This window comes from Neoarius graeffei, chromosome 10 (genome assembly GCF_027579695.1).
Source record: "Neoarius graeffei isolate fNeoGra1 chromosome 10, fNeoGra1.pri, whole genome shotgun sequence".
NCBI lineage: Eukaryota > Metazoa > Chordata > Actinopteri > Siluriformes > Ariidae > Neoarius > Neoarius graeffei.
Window position 1 is genome coordinate 14,152,878 of NC_083578.1, and position 16,991 is coordinate 14,169,868.

The 16,991-nt window shown below is 41.8% G+C and overlaps 1 protein-coding gene across 3 annotated transcripts in view; it reads right to left on the reverse strand.

The window, feature by feature from the left end:
• The window catches only part of LOC132892864 (phosphatidylethanolamine-binding protein 4), a 277,165-nt gene that overhangs the window by 248,923 nt on the left and 11,251 nt on the right, over positions 1-16,991 (reverse strand). The gene's annotated exons all lie outside the window — the stretch shown is intronic.

Consider the following 16,991-nt stretch of genomic DNA (forward strand, 5'->3'; position numbering starts at 1 on the left):
AAAAAAAAAAAATCAATCGTTTTGAAGCTGCCGATTTTGGAGCGGAGAACCTGGAATTCTGTGTTGTAAACGCTTGGGACATGCCATGCGGTGTAAGGACGACAGCTGACAAATCAGAAACACCCATTCAGTCATGTCCTGCCCTCCCGCCCCAGTTGAAGACAGCTAACAAATCAGAAACACCCATTCAGTCATGTCCCGCCCTCCCACCCCAGTTGAAGACAGCTGCCACTCGGCGAAAGAAAAGTCTCAGTGTTGGATTACATTTTACTATGATGTTAACCAGGTACGTAACATCAAGGAAATTCTTGACTATCAAAGAAACAAGAACACGGTGCATGAATGAAGCCGATGGTTGATTAGTCTGGTGAATATTAATGTCAACGTAATAATAATACACAAGATCTGAACTAAAACCTGGTTACTCACTGATGTTACTTAGCATCAGACAGTTGCTATATTAGCTTGGCGGCTAATCAGCTCAGCTCCAGCTATCCCATTCCCAATGGCTGTGCACAATTAGCAGCCATGTAACCGTAATATCAGTAGCTGGAAAACAATTGCAGTATGAGGTCTCTGTGGCTCACTTCGAAGAAAAGTGCCTAGTCTGTAGCAGTATGCTTCAGAGCAACTTCAATACCATGCAGTAATGGAGTGTTGATATTGGTAACGGCGTTATAACGATTGTACCCGGCGTTATAACAGCCTTTATTTTAACGCCGTTATTCCCATCACTGAATGTTATGTACTACTTCTAGCACTTGACTTTATTTTCAACACCATCATGGCCAACTGAAACGGTCTCTAAGCTGGAGCCATTTGTCCTCCGCTCCAATACAAACCCCTCGACATCAGTGCCGCGTTTGACTAAATGTTTCGTGCTGTAGAAAAGGTAATGTGAGTGGTGGGCAGCGACTGGGACTGAATGTGCGGATGCTCACGGTTAGATTTAGAATAGATTCGAATAATTCCGATTCTAGAATTTTAAACTCATAGGTTAACCGACTTTAACCGGCTAATGAGGCTCGGTGGTCGGTCAAGATTTTTTTTTAGTTTTCACCATCCCTACTCTCGACATCATCAGGGTTGCCCAGCACTTTGTGCAGTGATGTTTCTCTGCTCACTTTGTAGATCCATAGTGTGGTGTTCTGAGTGCTATTGCCTGGTGACATTGCGGCAGCTGTGGAGACAGTATGGGACATACTTTTGTGCGCCTTTTGGTGGGACTCTGAGCAGCTATGCCACTGGAGTTACATCCTGACCACTTTTGGTGGACTCCCCCCATTTTTTATTTTTTTTGGAATTGTAAAGAGACCTTGAGTGTGAGAAAGGCGCTATACAAGTTAAACCTATTATTATTATTCTAGGAATTAGTATTCTTGGATATTGCTAGGGTATGCTAGGGCAGTGTTTCTCAACCACTGTGCTAGGGTGTAAGCCCATTAGTAGGCCATGAAGCGCCATCTAGTGGGCCGTGAATTTTTTTCAAGTTTGAAGCCAAACACTAAATAGTTCAAGATGTCGTAGTGTCCCAAATCCGGTAGCTGGTTTGGCGTACACCTTTCAAGTGGAATAAATTAGGGCTGTCGAAGTTAACGCGATAATAACACATTAACGCGATCTCAATTTATCGCGATTTTAAAAAATGGTGCCATTAACGCAAATTCTAATTTGGCCCTGCGAGTCACCCGTAGTTCCTGTTGAGGCTTGTCGCGCGCTGCTTCAATAAGAGTACGTGTGAGTGATGGAGAAAGGTCTGTTAAACGGGAAGTTTCATTTCAAAAGTTTCATTTCAAAAGAAGAGTGTGATTGAGTTGGTTTTGGTATGCACTTTGCAGTTCTAAAATACTTTTGTAAAGTGAGATTTCAGTATGCTGTAGCACTGTGATATGACACTAAATGTCTTTACTGAAGTACATCTGCAATTTATTTTTGTTTGCACAGTACTGTGAAGTCCTACAGGCTGTGACTGAATACAACTCCAGCACAATTGAAGTTTTATTTCATTTTTATTTTCTTTTGTCACACATGTCTGAACTGAGACACAGTAGTATGTGACTACATGTTTTATATTTGAGACTACAGCTTCCTAATCCATCACAAAATCCAATTTTGTGTTTTGTATGTTCAGTACTGCCTAGTATGTGAGTGAATAAACTCCCTTACCATTTTCTCTTGTCCCAGCAGTTTTTAACAAGTACCGTACTTTTAGCATAAAATGTGTTCACTATTTTAATTGTAACATTTAACTTTAAAAGCCTTATTCATTTACATAGATTTTAAAAAATGCGATTAAATCGCGATTAACTATATGAAATTCTGAGATTAATCGCGATTAAATTTTTTAATCGTTTGATAGCCCTAAAATAAAAATACATTTGTGGGCAAATTAAGAAGAACAAGTCTTTATTATTGCCACGTCCTTCCTTTGCATTTAATCATCTGCTGATTATTTGTTAATTATCTTCACATTAAGTTAATTAATAGTATTGTCTTTGTATTTAGTTCTGGCTACAATAGGATCAAAATTTAATCTACTAAAGTCAAATTTAGCTTGTAAATTTTTCTTTCATAGGAAAAATCCTTCTTTGTTAACATGTAAGGATCTAATCCCATTGAGTGGTTTCTATATCCACTTCTTTTGAGTGTACCTCTTGGTTTTAATAACTTGCTTGTTTGCTGTATACAAACATGGCAATAAGTTCTTGTGTTAATGGACCAGACTCCACTTTTGGATCATTAATCCCTTTTGACTGAGAATGCCCTGTGTGCATGGGTTTATGTTGGCTTCTGGCACATCCATACAGTTTTAAATGCAATACCTACAATTAAATAGTTTGTTTTTATTGCATTTAATTAATTCCTGGGTTCCCATCTGTAACAGGGAGTGAGGTTACATCCCATTAATACACTTTACAATAGATTGTTGGATTCTAATAGAATAGATGGGCCAAAATAGTTGGGGATCTTTTTTAATGGACCCTGACTTGTTACAAGTACAGTGGTGCTTGAAAGTTTGCGAACCCTTTAGAATTTTCTATATTTCTACATAAATATGACCTAAAACATCAGATTTTCACACAAGTCCTAAAAGTAGATAAAGAGAATCCAGTTAAACAAATGAGACAAAAATAAATAGGTCATGTTTATGCAGAAATATAGAAAATTCTAAAGGGTTCACAAACTTTCAAGCACCACTGTATGAATAGGTGGGCCTCGAAGCAGAAAAGGTTGAGAACCCCTGTGATAGGGTATAAGCATATTCCTTATTCATGGATAATGGTATGCTTTGGAGAACTATGTTTTTTAAACCCCCTGCAGCATCTCCTGATTAGAGGTAAAGAAGGAGTTACTTCATGTCACCTTATGCACACAATATGGCCAAAGGTTTGTTCACACCTAACCATTCACACACACATAATATGCATGTTTGGGAAAGAATCATATATATATACACACACACACACACACACACACATACACACACACATATATATACACACACACACACACACACACACACACACACACACACACACACACACACACACATATATGATTCTTTCCCAAACTGTTGTCACAAAGTTGGAAGCACAGTTATTATTAGAGCCTGACTGATAATATCAGAATTTGATTTATCACTTGGTATGAGCTAACTGCAGATAAATTGGTATGGGTGATCATAATGACTGATAAATGACAATTACAAAAGAAACAGACGTACAGAAGATGGGTCCTTCAACCATGTTATGAGTGTTGTTGTCATTGTTTAGTTTGTCCACAAGAGGGCACACTACATCTCCCCTGTGGCAACATGCATGTTTGGAACACCACAAATCACAACAATCAGCTGACCCAAGCAAAATCTAGCAGCGCAGATCTGATATTTTTAAAACTTTTTTGTATTTTTAGATATGACTCATGTGTATCAAAACTTAATATATTTTGTTGTACTTTTGTTCAAAGTCCTATTTATGGTAATAAAACAAGTTTATTTTTAAACTTCATTGTTTGTCACGGAACAGACAGGAGAGGGGATCAAACGCGCTCAAACCACAGTTTATTAACCATAGGGGAGTTGGAAGAATGTGTGAGGGTGAAGTCCAGTGGCAGGAGAACTGAGAGGAAGAGATGGCTGGTGGTGACGTCTGAGGTCTCCCATCCAAGTACTGACCAGGCCCGACCCTGCTTAGATTCAGAGATGAGATGGGATCTGGCATAGTCAGAGAGCTGTGGCAGTAGGCTGGCAGAGCTTGGGTTTCAGGCAGACTCCAAGCGAGCAGAGCTGAGCGAGCTGGAGAACAGGCGAAGGTACAAGAGGGGCAGGCAAGAGGCAGAGTCAACGGGACAGAAGGCAGATCAGGTTACCGGGGCTGGAGAGCAGACAGAGTCAAACGGAACAGAAGGCAGGTCAGGGTACCGGGGCTGGAGAGCAGAACAATATCAGGAATCAGAGTAGTAGGAACACAGAGCAGGTTATCAGGCTGAGAGTTGCAGACGATCTGACAACAAGGCTTGGGAGGACTGCAGCTTAAATACACACAGGGGGGAAGCAGGTGATCGGCAACAGCCAATGACAGTCACTGAAAGTTAATAAGAGGAAGTGAGAGCGGGCGTGGCCGGTAATGCTGAGTGGAGATGTTACCTGAAGAGAGAAGCCACCAGGTAGGATCATAACAGAACCCCCCCCCCTCAAGGGACGGCTCCAGAAGTCCCTAGCCACAGATCACCAAAGACAGGCGGGAGGAGGGGGAATACCGGTGGAGGGTTAGAACTCCTCAGACCGGTCGGAGTCCAAGGCCTCAGGATCTGGTTCAGGATCGGACTCAGGGACAGTAGCGGTGGGCGCATCGTCATTCCGACAAGGCCCCTTTTGTCGACCCCTCCGGTTGGCCGGCTGGTTCGGATGCCGGCGAGGAGGAGAAGGTGCAGCTGGGACCAGCGGGCTCTCGTGCACTGGCTTAATCTTTGAGACGTGGAAGGTGGGGTGCACTCCCATAGACTTGGGCAGTCGGAGCCAGACAGCAGACTGGCTGATTATCCTCTGGATCGGGAATGGTCCGACGAACCGAGGTGCCAGCTTATGAGACTAGACCTGGAGGGGCAGGTCCTTGGCAGACAACCACACCTTCTGGCCCACCCGGTAGGTGGGCGCAGGCTTCCTCTGCTGGTTGGAGGGCTTATTTTGATTACAGGGGTCAGGTAGGACGGGAGCCGGATCCTTGGAGGGGGCAGGGCTGGCAGGTGGAGTACGGGGGGGGTAGAGTGGCGGCTCATAAGCAGGTCCGGTGGCAGTCCTTGCCCCATCCTCTTATCGCTCCAGTGGCCCAGTCGAGGTGAGGACTGTGCTGGCGGAGCCATGGATAGCCCAGGATAAGAGGTTGGCCGGGGGAACGGAGCAGGTCAAACTGGATGGTTTCGTGGTGGTTGCCTGACAGAGTCAGTCATCGGGATAGGGGCAGTGAGACGGGCGACGGTGCCAAGAAGATGGCCATCCAGCGCCCTGACTGGAACGGGAGAGGATAAGTGAAGGCTTTGCAGACCCAACTGGCGTGCAAGCCCGATGTCCATGATGTTAGCCCCAGCGCCAGAGTCGACCAGGGCGGGCAGGGTGTGGGTGGAATCCGACAGACGAAGGCAAACTTGGAGCATAGGTTTCTGGCTGGTGGAGGACTGGATGATCATTGAGCCCAGCCGGACCCCTCCCATGTCCAGTGAGCTCGTCGCCTTTACTGGGCAAGAGGCAACCCGGTGACCGTCACCCCCACAGTACAGGCACAGATTGGAGGTGATCCGACGCTGGCGCTCTGCCGGGCTGAGGGAAGCACGACCGATCTCCATGGGCTCTGACTGGTCCAGAAGGCTCGGCGGAAAAGCAGCAGGAGACGTAGAAGGGGCTGGGTTACCCCGTGTGCTGGTGACTGACTGAGTCTGGCAGGCCCTCTCTCGTCGACGGGTCTGGACCCGGCGGTCAATGCGGACGGCCAGGGCAATGGCCTCATCGAGTGTCGATGGTTGTTTGTGTGAGACCAATTCGTCCTTAATGTAGTCGGCCAGGCTCTGCAGAAAAGCGTCCACCAACGCCTGCATGTTCCACTTGCTGCGCCGGGCCAAGGTCCGGAACTTGATTGAGTAGTCAGCCACAGTTTGTCTGCCTTGGCGAATACTCATCAGTCCTTCGGATGCCTCTACAGACGATGAGCCCAGGTCGAAGACCTTAATCATTTCCGCTGAAAACAAGCGGAAGGAGGCACACGCCGGTGTCCGGCGTTCATACTCAGCAGTTCCCCACAGGCGGGCGCGGCCCGACAGACGAGTGATGACGAAGGCTACCTTCGCTGCCTCCGACACGAAGGTTCTGGGCTGCAGGTCGAACAGCAACTGGCAGCTGGTCAGGAAGGCACGGACTTGGGAGGGGTCACCATCAAAACGCTCTGGATTGCCGACCTTGGGTTCCGGGGCCTCGAGTGTAGCAGGAGCGCCTGCCGGAGCTGGCACGTCAGCAGCGGGTGTGACAGGGGCTGATGCAACGAGGGACTGCGGTGGTTGGGCGGTGAGCAGCTGGAGTGCTTGGTCCAGTCGTTGTTGCTGCTGCTGGACAAGCTGGATCAGGGCTGCAATGTCGGCAGACATCCGACTGACCTCTTCTTTGACGCGCTGCAGCCAGGCTAGGGCAGAGGGTTCGGGCGCTGACTCCATGTTGGGGTCAGATCGTTCTGTCACGGAACAGACAGGAGAGGAGATCAAATGCGCTCAAACCACAGTTTATTAATGATAGGGGAAAGGGGAGTTGGAAGAATGTGTGTGGGTGAAGTCCAGTGGCAGGAGAACTGAGAGGAAGGGATGGCTGGTGGTGACGTCTGAGGTCTCCCATCCAAGTACTGACCAGGCCCGACCCTGCTTAGATTCAGAGATGAAACGAGATCTGGCGTAGTCAGAGAGCTGTGGCGGGAGGCTGGCAGAACTTGGGTTTCAGGTAGACTCCAAGCGAGCAGAGCTGAGCGAGCTGGAGAACAGGCGAAGGTACAAGAGGGGCAGGCAAGAGGCAGAGTCAACGGGACAGAAGGCAGATCAGGTTACCGGGGCTGGAGAGCAGACAGAGTCAAACAGAGCAGAAGGCAGGTCAGGGTACTGGGGCTGGAGAGCAGACAGAGTCAAACAGAGCAGAACAATATCAGGAGTCAGAGTAGTAGGAACAGAGCAGGTTATCAGGCTGAGAGTTGCAGACGATCTGACAACGAGGCTTGGGAGAACTGCAGCTTAAATACACACAGGGGGGAAGCAGGTGATCGGCAACAGCCAATGACAGTCACTGAAAGTTAATAAGAGGAAGTGAGAGCGGGCGTGGCCGGTAATGCTGAGTGGAGATGTTACCTGAAGAGAGAAGCCACCAGGTAGGATCATGACATTGTTATGTCTTCTTAGTGAGGAGTCTTAAATAACTACACATAAATGTTCAGGAAAATCTTTGTTCATGTTGTGTTTCTGAAAAAAAAAAAAGAATATCTGCTGACATATCATTATCATATTTTTAAATCTGTAAATATAGAAATCAGTATGGGTCATTTAAAAAAAAAAAAAATCAGTCCTATATTGGTTGGGCTCTTGTCGTTATGCAGCCTGTTAAATGTATTATCATATACATACATATCAACATAAGGACCTTATGACGCACTCTAGTTGCACTCCTACTGCTGTTACTGCGTGCATCAAAAACACATCAATACCAAAAAAAAAAAAAAATTCACAACAGAAAAACACATTGGCTGATGTATGTGGAAGGCATGTACTTTGAAGAAATCAGGAGATACCATACTGAAAAATGATCTGGTCACATTTTAGTTCTAAGAAAACTTTGAAGCCGATAGATTCACACAGAGTTAAGAACGTTACTGAGCATTTACATAAAACAGAGTGCCACAAGCCCCCCCATATTAGCTCTGACCAATGATCATATATTTCATACCACACGACCTCATGTATGCACAAGAAGTGCAGTAAAAAAAAAAAAAAAGAGAGAAAAAGGGAGAAACAATGCCAGAAAGTGAATTTTAAAAAGAACCAGACCCAAAATCTTCCAGCGAGAAGAAACAAATTTGTCCAAAACAAATATTTCATAATATGTACTGAATAATAAATCTTAATTACTAACCAAATGATGACTGAATGAAATGGATGAATGTGCTGAATGAGTGGTCTGCATGTGCTGTTTCATCCGAAGCATGGTAGTGACAAATTACGCAAAGAGCTCATTTATCAAGATCTTTTTTTTGGGGGGGGTTTACAAGTCCTGCTATCGGCACATCAGCAGAAACATTGCTATGACTAAAACTGAGTGATATGAAAAATGTCATAAAATAATATTTTTTAAAAACCAAAAAAAAAGTTTAGCACTGAAAGGAGAAAAAATATAAAATCGGCAAAATTTGTAACAAAGTTAAGTACACGATCTTAAGATAAAAATTTTGTGTTGCGTCCAGCGAGTTTATTACTTCAAACCCCATAAAATGTATCATAATATTATAATCGTCATATAGCTAGCTATAGCTACAATAATTTTTTAACCAGCTATTAAGATTTCCTTTTAAAGTTGGTCATGATGCTCTCATCTCATCATCTCTAGCCGCTTTATCCTCTTCAACAGGGTCGCAGGCAAGCTGGAGCCTATCCCAGCTGACTACGGGTGAAAGGCGGGGTACACCCTGGACAAGTCGCCAGGTCATCACAGGGCTGACACATAGACACAGACAACCATTCACACTCACATTCACACCTACGGTCAATTTAGAGTCACCAGTTAACCTAACCTGCATGTCTTTGGACTGTGGGGGAAACCGGAGCACCCGGAGGAAACCCACGCGGACACGGGGAGAACATGCAAACTCCGCACAGAAAGGCCCTCGCTGGCCACGGGGCTCGAACCCGGACTTTCTTGCTGTGAGGCGACAGCGCTAACCACTACACCACCGTGCCGCCCCATGATGCTCTCATGACACATGCTTAAAGGTTGTTTTTTTTATATTAAATAATTGCTTTTATTCAGGAGTTTGGGTATTATGGTAGAAATTTGTGGTAAATCAGTAACTCACAAATACCTGCCAGGAAAATATACTGTCGCTATTACAGTACCTACTACAAAACAATTATGAGTGAGAACCTTGATCTCAAGTCTAAGCCAAAATATATTGTGATTCGGATTTCATCAAGAATCGTGCAGCCCTGCACACTTTCTAACACTTCTCTAGATGGATGGTAAAACACTTGGCCTATAGATAGAACGCACTGAGAATGCTATTACCGCCTTCCTGAACATGTCATGGGTACTTTTTCAATTTGTTGAGAAAACACACTAACTCCCACAATAAACAGCACTGAAAATGCCTCCATACAGTAGCTTCCATATTTGTTAAAAAAAAAAAAAAAGAGGGGAAGCAACATCAATTCTGTAATTTCACTGGCGATGTCAGCTCAGAGTGTCTGATTCACTGTGAAAAACAGCCAACTGACAAAAGTCATTTTTTATTATCTCCGTGCGTCAAAGATATTTGAGGATTCGAAACATGGCACAAGCGGAACACCACAAGTGTTGGTACACAGTATGCTGCCAATTATCTGTTCCCCAAACTGAGAACATGTGGTATTATTGCAAGAGACAAACCAAGAGAATTTAACAAGGATTTAATACATTACCATGACTGTTAGGAATTACACACACTTAATTTACTGGTTTTTTTTTTTCCTGGCACAAGATCAAACCTGGAGTAGTAGTTGGTTTGGTTTTTTTTTTTCCCCCCAGAAAAGGCATGTCAGAAGTTTGGGATTAGAGAAAAGATGTGTGATGGAGGAGAAGAGAATGATCATTTTGGCAAATGACTGCACTTTACGGTACATGTTGGCGTGTAATAAATACATTATGACGCTTGGATTAAAATGCGCCTCTCGTTGAGAAATTTGCATTCGAGGGATATCAATGGAATGAATATTGCTCCTTGAGGAAAATATAAAACTATCCATGTGTTTAACAATTGTTATTAAATGCGTTACACAGTCTGTCTTTCCGGTTGTTTTGTTCTTCTTTGACAGATGGAGTGTCTTGTTGATCTCAGATTTCTGCTAACTTGTACCTTTTTAGGTTTGTCCAAGTCACTAAATCTGGCCCTCATATTTGTAAGTCCAGTTCAGGGAAGAAGAAAAAACAAAAAACAAAACATGTATTCTGCTTAATTTGATATCATTGTGAAACCTTTCCTAGTGTGTTTTACGATAAGCTTTTTGTTTTCTATGGCAACCTCCTGATAAATTTGACTAACACTAATTAATAATTTGAGCAGTTGTCGTTGAACACTCATTAGACAGCTGGTCAAGCTCATGTCTTGGCCAGCTGTTGTTTTCTAGCTTACTTATTACTTCACTAAATTGACTAATAAACGTCTGATATTTTCTAATTGCCTTGCCGCTGTGTTATTTTGGTAAAACAACTTGTCCAGGAGTGTCTAGCTTGGCCAGTTGGTTGATTTTTCAGTACAGAGATTGTCCGACGTTTAATGACATTAAAAATAGTTCTGGTTCATTAAAAAAAGGCTAAATCTGCCATCTGGTCAGCAATCTCGCACCGGCTTTATAAAGCCTCTTGTGTTTATACACCTTCTTTTTTTTTGGAGGGGGGTACTTAACAGAAACCAGAGTTTGGTTTTGGTAATTTTATTGTCTGGCTGGAATGTCTTTGTTTACGCTGATGTTTTTAAATGTGAGGTGATGGCACGCTTTACTAGGAACACTGGTGGGATTGAAAGCTGATTGAAGGTTTAACAGTGGCGCATGCCCTATTCTCCTAAGCTAAGTAATTCTTTACACAGGCATCAATTATCTCGAACAAGGTCAGCGCAGCAAGTGGGATCAACAACAAGAACCACCACAAGTGTACCTGAGACCAAGCATTGTCAAGTACACACGTTCTTTACTTAAGTAGAAGTACAGATACTGGTGCTATAAAAAAAAAAAAAAAAAAGACTAATGAAAGTAGAAGTATTGATTCAACTTCTTTACTCAAGTCAAAGTACAAAAGTAAAAAGTTTTGAAATGTCCTCAAAGTATAAAAGTAGCTCTTTGGAAGATATTTCTACAGGCTGTTTAAGTGCAAAGCTAACTGAACCTCACGTAATATAATGTAATCGGAGTCAGTGTGTGCGACCCATGCCTTCTTAAATCCATTATTAAATAATACTCTGCCTCATTTTATAAGGTGCTCCACTGCAAATATTTTAAATCCCAAGTACTTTGTGACAAATAAATAATCTACTTGCACGTGCAGTCAATACTCATTAGCTACACTACCGTTCAAAAGTTTGGGGTCACTTTGAAATTTCCTTATTTTTGAAAGAAAAGCACTGTTCTTTTCAATGAAGATGACTTTAAACTAATCAGAAATCCACTCTATACATTGCTAATGTGCTAAATGACTATTCTAGCTGCAAATGTCTGGTTTTTGGTGCAATATCTCCATAGGTGTATAGAGGCCCATTTCCAGCAACTCTCACTCCAGTGTTCTAATGGTACAATGTGTTTGCTCATTGCCTCAGAAGGCTAATGGATGATTAGAAAACCCTTGTACAATCATGTTAGCACAGCTGAAAACAGTTGAGCTCTTTAGAGAAGCTATAAAACTGACCTTCCTTTGAGCAGATTGACTTTCTGGAGCATCACATTTGTGGGGTCGATTAAATGCTCAAAATGGCCAGAAAAATGTCTTGACTATATTTTCTATTCATTTTACAACTTAGGGCGGTAAATAAAAGTGACTTTTCATGGAAAGCACAAAATTGTCTGGGTGACCCCAAACTTTTGAACGGTAGTGTATGTTGTACGGTATATAACCGTAGCTTACAGCTATACTCACTGTACTAGACTCATTACATGCTTGCTAATAACGTATGTGAAGAGCATACTGTACATCACATACAGTTAAAGCATTAGGCATTTAAAGCGAACAATTTGGCATGTTTACACAAAAACCTTCAAATTTAAAAGTTCAAACAAAACCCATTCGCCTCAGTTTGCTGAATTTGAACCCAGGTCGTGTTTTGATTCAGAGTCAGGGTTGCCAGACTGGGTTGGCTTAAATCAGTGTCTTCTTTGAAATCAGTCTTGATAAAAAATGCAAAATTAAAAAAATTAAATAAAATAATAAAAATCCCTAAACCCACTCAAATGCATTAAAACTAAAGTACCGAGCTTGATTTGAAAATGTAAGGAGTAGAAAGTACAGATATTTGTGTTTAAATGTAGTGGGTAAAAGTAAGAATCTGTCAGAAAAATAAATACTCAAGTCAAGTCCGGAAAACTACTGAAGTGTTTATTTCATGACACCCTACTTACCGTAAGCCTGAGACGAGCACACAAGTTCAAAACTGTCGCTAATATTTGCTAACTTTAGCTAATAAACTTGGCTGCTACAGAAGCAAGGAGTGAGTATGGTACCTTCCCCAGGACACCAAGCATGTGTTCTTTCTTAACCTGTTAATTCTGAACTTTCCTCTGTAAAGCAGAGAGAGAGAGAGAGAGAGAGACTGAGCAGAGAGTCGCTTGTTGTGTGAAAGGCTTTTAAAATGAATATGGACTCAGTGTTTCAGATGTGCAGTTCTGTTGTAAAAATTGTTCTAATTATTGTTCTAAAATAAATGTGAAGACTTAACTCTAACTGTTTGGTCAGGTCCAAATGCTTTGTAATAGGAGCCATAGGGAGGGGTCCTGCAGGTGGTCCTCCTCACCCAGACCCCACCCCAAACCAGGAAACTCAAGGGAAACACTGTGGACTTCATCATAATAAATAGATCGAGTTGTATATGAGTGCAAAATGGCAGAGGTCTTTGGTCTCAAGTCTGAGTTTTACTCCAAAAAAATAAGGAGCAAATACAAATAAAAGACTCGCATGTCCTAGACAGCTTTACGGTTTGAAATGGTAAGGTCAAGGTCAGTCAAAGTAAATTTTTTGCAAGTGTACTGCACCCATTATGTCATTTACTAATAATTATAAATGAGTTGTTCTCAAAAAAGGAACAACTGGTGTGTAAAAAAGAATTAATTTTAAATTGTGTAAATACACCAAGTTGATTTGCCTGTAACAACAACAACAACTACTACTACTACTAATAATAATAATCCTTCACTATGCCACCATCATTCGCAACCTAACACCAGGCCTACTCCAGAATGTGAACAAAGTTGGCCATATATCGATCAGAGGCTACTAAAACGATACGTCACTTAATTTAACTTAATTTATTTGATTTGTCACATAGTTCACATCGTCTGTGACAGGGAAAAAATACAGAGAAAAGCCCCAATTAATTTTCAACCCCTTTATGGCGTAGTTTTTTTTTTTTTTTTTTTACACCAGATGCCCTTCCTGACGCAACCCTTCCCAATCTTTCCGGGCTTGGGACTTTCCTGAGCACTGGGGCTTGCACCAAGCACACTGGCTTGTACAACCCCAGTGGCTGGGTATTTTACCTAATCTCCATGTCTTTGAACTGTGGGGGAAACCGGAGCACGCGGAGGAAACCCACAGAGACACGGGAAGAACATGCAAACTCCACACATTAAGGCGGCTGTCGGCCGTGAGGTTCGAACCCAGAATGTTCTCAGATTTAACGGTAACATGCATGAAGAATCAAAACCATCACATGGAAGTTGAGGATTATACACCTATTACCTACGGTGGAGAGCAGCATCAAAACCCTCAACAAATTCCAGACATCCACTAGGAAAACATACATATGACAGTTTATTAATGTAAGAATTTAATAAATATTCATATTGTTCCTTAGAAAACTGGTAGAAGAATCTGCTCCAGGTTTCGCTGGTTAATCACCATGGCATGAGATAAACATACTGGAAAGAAAAGATACTTTACACACTCCAATAATAAAGGCTGGGAATGCTTAATTTCATCCGTCAAATGCAAATTGTCTTTTATATGATTACCCTACTATTGTTAATATTACTATTATCATTAACCGAATAGATTCTGCTTTTCTACCAGACAATCGCTACTCGCATGGGAACTCTTCAAGTCCAGTGCGAGCTATTTTCTTCCATAATCACATCGATTCCACCATCATTTGGATTCATGTTCTATAAATTAATTAGTAAAAGTTTGACTCTGCTTGCTGCTGTTCTGATTTCCCAGATGTTCTTCTGTGAATGGAGAGTCACAAGGACACCATCACAATGATAAAACATGGACTGAGACTCAGTTTGAGTCAATTATCAGCTTCCTATTGGCTTGTAAAAGAATTCAGAGCAGGAATGGGGAATAAAGCCAGGTACGATGTAGGAAGAAACAAACAACCAAAAAAAAAACCCAACAAAGAGTGTGACACCGCCCCACAAATCCTGTACCAGTGTGTCAATCCTTCAGGCAGCTCAGTTAAAACAAAGAAAAGAAAATAAGAGTAGTGAATGTGTTGAAGTAATAATGGGCAGATGGATATAAGGACCGATTAGTCGATTTTAAAATTTCTGAGCTCATCGAGCTTGTAATTAATGTAATTCTATCCTGTTACCATCATAAAATATCATTAGAAGCAATATACAATAATGGGGCGGAATATAAAATGTACAGAGAAACTCATTACCTTGATGGCACTATTATGATTTCTAAATGCACCGCGATAACATATGAGCACTTGGAGTGGAAAAAAAAAAAAAAGTGAAAACCAAGTTCACATCATGTGGAGGGTTTAGTCATTACTTCAAGGGCTGAGATAGAAATCTGTTGTTTAGCATGCCCCTTTGGTTTTGTTTTGGGTAATGAAAGCCCATTGAGAGGCGGACATGCTGGACCACTGCCCATTCCGCTCCGTTTCAATTACCCAGCATGCTTTCAGCGGGGTAATGAGGTGGGTGTCACCAGGGGGGCAAAGTGACAGCCAGTGCCTGCTGTACTGCCGCTTGGCCTCTCGTTTCCGCAGAGCTCAGCTGCCAATTGAAAGGGTCGAGAGGGCAGCCGAGTGAAAAAGATGAGGAACAACAGGAAAAAAAAAAAAAAAGGAGAGGGAAGACCTACCGCAGACCAGCGACAGCCTCACACAGAGTCGCATTTTCACAGCAGACCTCCAGCTACCGTATGTTTTCATAAGAGTCAGACAAAAAAAAAAAAAAAAAGTACTGGGAAATGGAGAGAATTGTGTTTCGAAGCCCAGTAAATAAAGTTGGTATTGATTTAATCGCACATGTAATTCGTTTTGCTGTCTGACACCAAGTCCAGCAATAAAAGAGAATCATGTAGGACAGCATAACAGATAATACCACCATACATCAATTGGGGTTCGGGAGACATTAAGGCGATAGATCACCTTCAAGCCAGACTGCTTAGCTACGGAATTTATAAACTAGCTCCTAAAACTGAAGTGGCTTTCAATTTTAGTTTTCAATTTATAGATACTGTATGGTACTTTGCTGCTGTTCACCCCTAGGCTTGATTCTATTTTATATTTCGTTTACTGCAGTGATTCTACCACGACACCGCCATGTAGCCGCGACTCAAACCGAACTGAAGTGATCCAACACGGTGAGGGTTGTGACTTATCCGATATATGGTGTGTCAGTGCATCATACTTCCTCCTCCATTCAATATACAGCTATGGATAAAATTAAAAGACCCTTGTCGTTTTTCCCCCCCATATCTGTGGTTGCCTTGTACGGTAAATGATGAAATGCTCGTTGATTGTCCATTAAATAGCACAATTTTGAACAAATAAAGCATAAGCACAATGCTATAGATTAGCTTGAAATGATCATGAGTAGTACAGGTACGTCTAGCTCCATAAGAGCCATAAGATTAAAGACGAGCACTGTGACAGAAGATATTTTAAGATTTGCTAATTTGTTGACTGGGCAATGTTACCCAATTAATTCACAAATATAGAAAGTCACTAATTAAAGCCTTTATAGAAACACTGCTGTTTAAATAATAGCTTGGATTAGCACACTTGCATCACGCTGATTGATCTCTGTTTTTAAGGCTTATAGTCCGCCCCTTCTTCTGCCTGATCGGAGCTTAATAATTAATAACAGCATGAGCCAAAGTACAGAAATAAAGAAAAGGACAAATTCAACTCTTTAGCATTAAGAAGCTGTGGCCTGCTCCCAGATCCAAAACATGTCAAACCTGCTTTTAAACTTTTCCTACTGCTCGTGGAGTACAAGCAGGCAGAGAGAAAAGCTAGAAGCAAATCACGTGTATGGGTTGGAATGAGATTCCAATCCAAATGTTTGGTTCTTGTTAGATACAGCACAGGATAATAAGCCATCTACAAAGTCTAGTGAAAAAAATTTACTGTTGTTTTCTGTGAGCACGTCAATTCACACGTCAACGTGAACTCAGGTGAAGTTCTTTCCTCTTCAATGTACTGGCTCTTCTACTTCTCCAGGAGAATTCGATTTGTTCCTGTCTGAACGTTACTTTAGCTTCATTTTCAAGCATCTCCTTTACAGCATAGTAAAAGGTTAATATCATAAATGCTCCATGTAAACCTGAAAGGTTGGCACGTCTAACAAAAAAAGTGAGATTTTTTCCATCGGTCACAGTGGCATAAAAGGGTCATCTTATCATGTTTGTTTACATGACTACATAGACATCAAGATGGAGACTACATTATTTTCTAAAACTTGTATAAACTATTTTTAATAGCTAAAGTGTAAAATATATTACAGAGTATTATCTTAAAGTCAGAAAAATGATAATAATAATAGTAATAATAATAATAATAATACAGGACTGAGAAGCAGTAATGAAATATTATTAGTTTTATAAATACTCTGTACAGATATTAGATGGACATCGATCCAATGACATATCTTTTTACAAAAAAAAAAACACACATTAGATATACAGTATGCGATAAAGTATTAGTATTATTTAATAATCCAAGGAAAAGTCAAAAATTGAAATTGACTGTACATTTCTCTGTAGATGTGGATGTACAGAG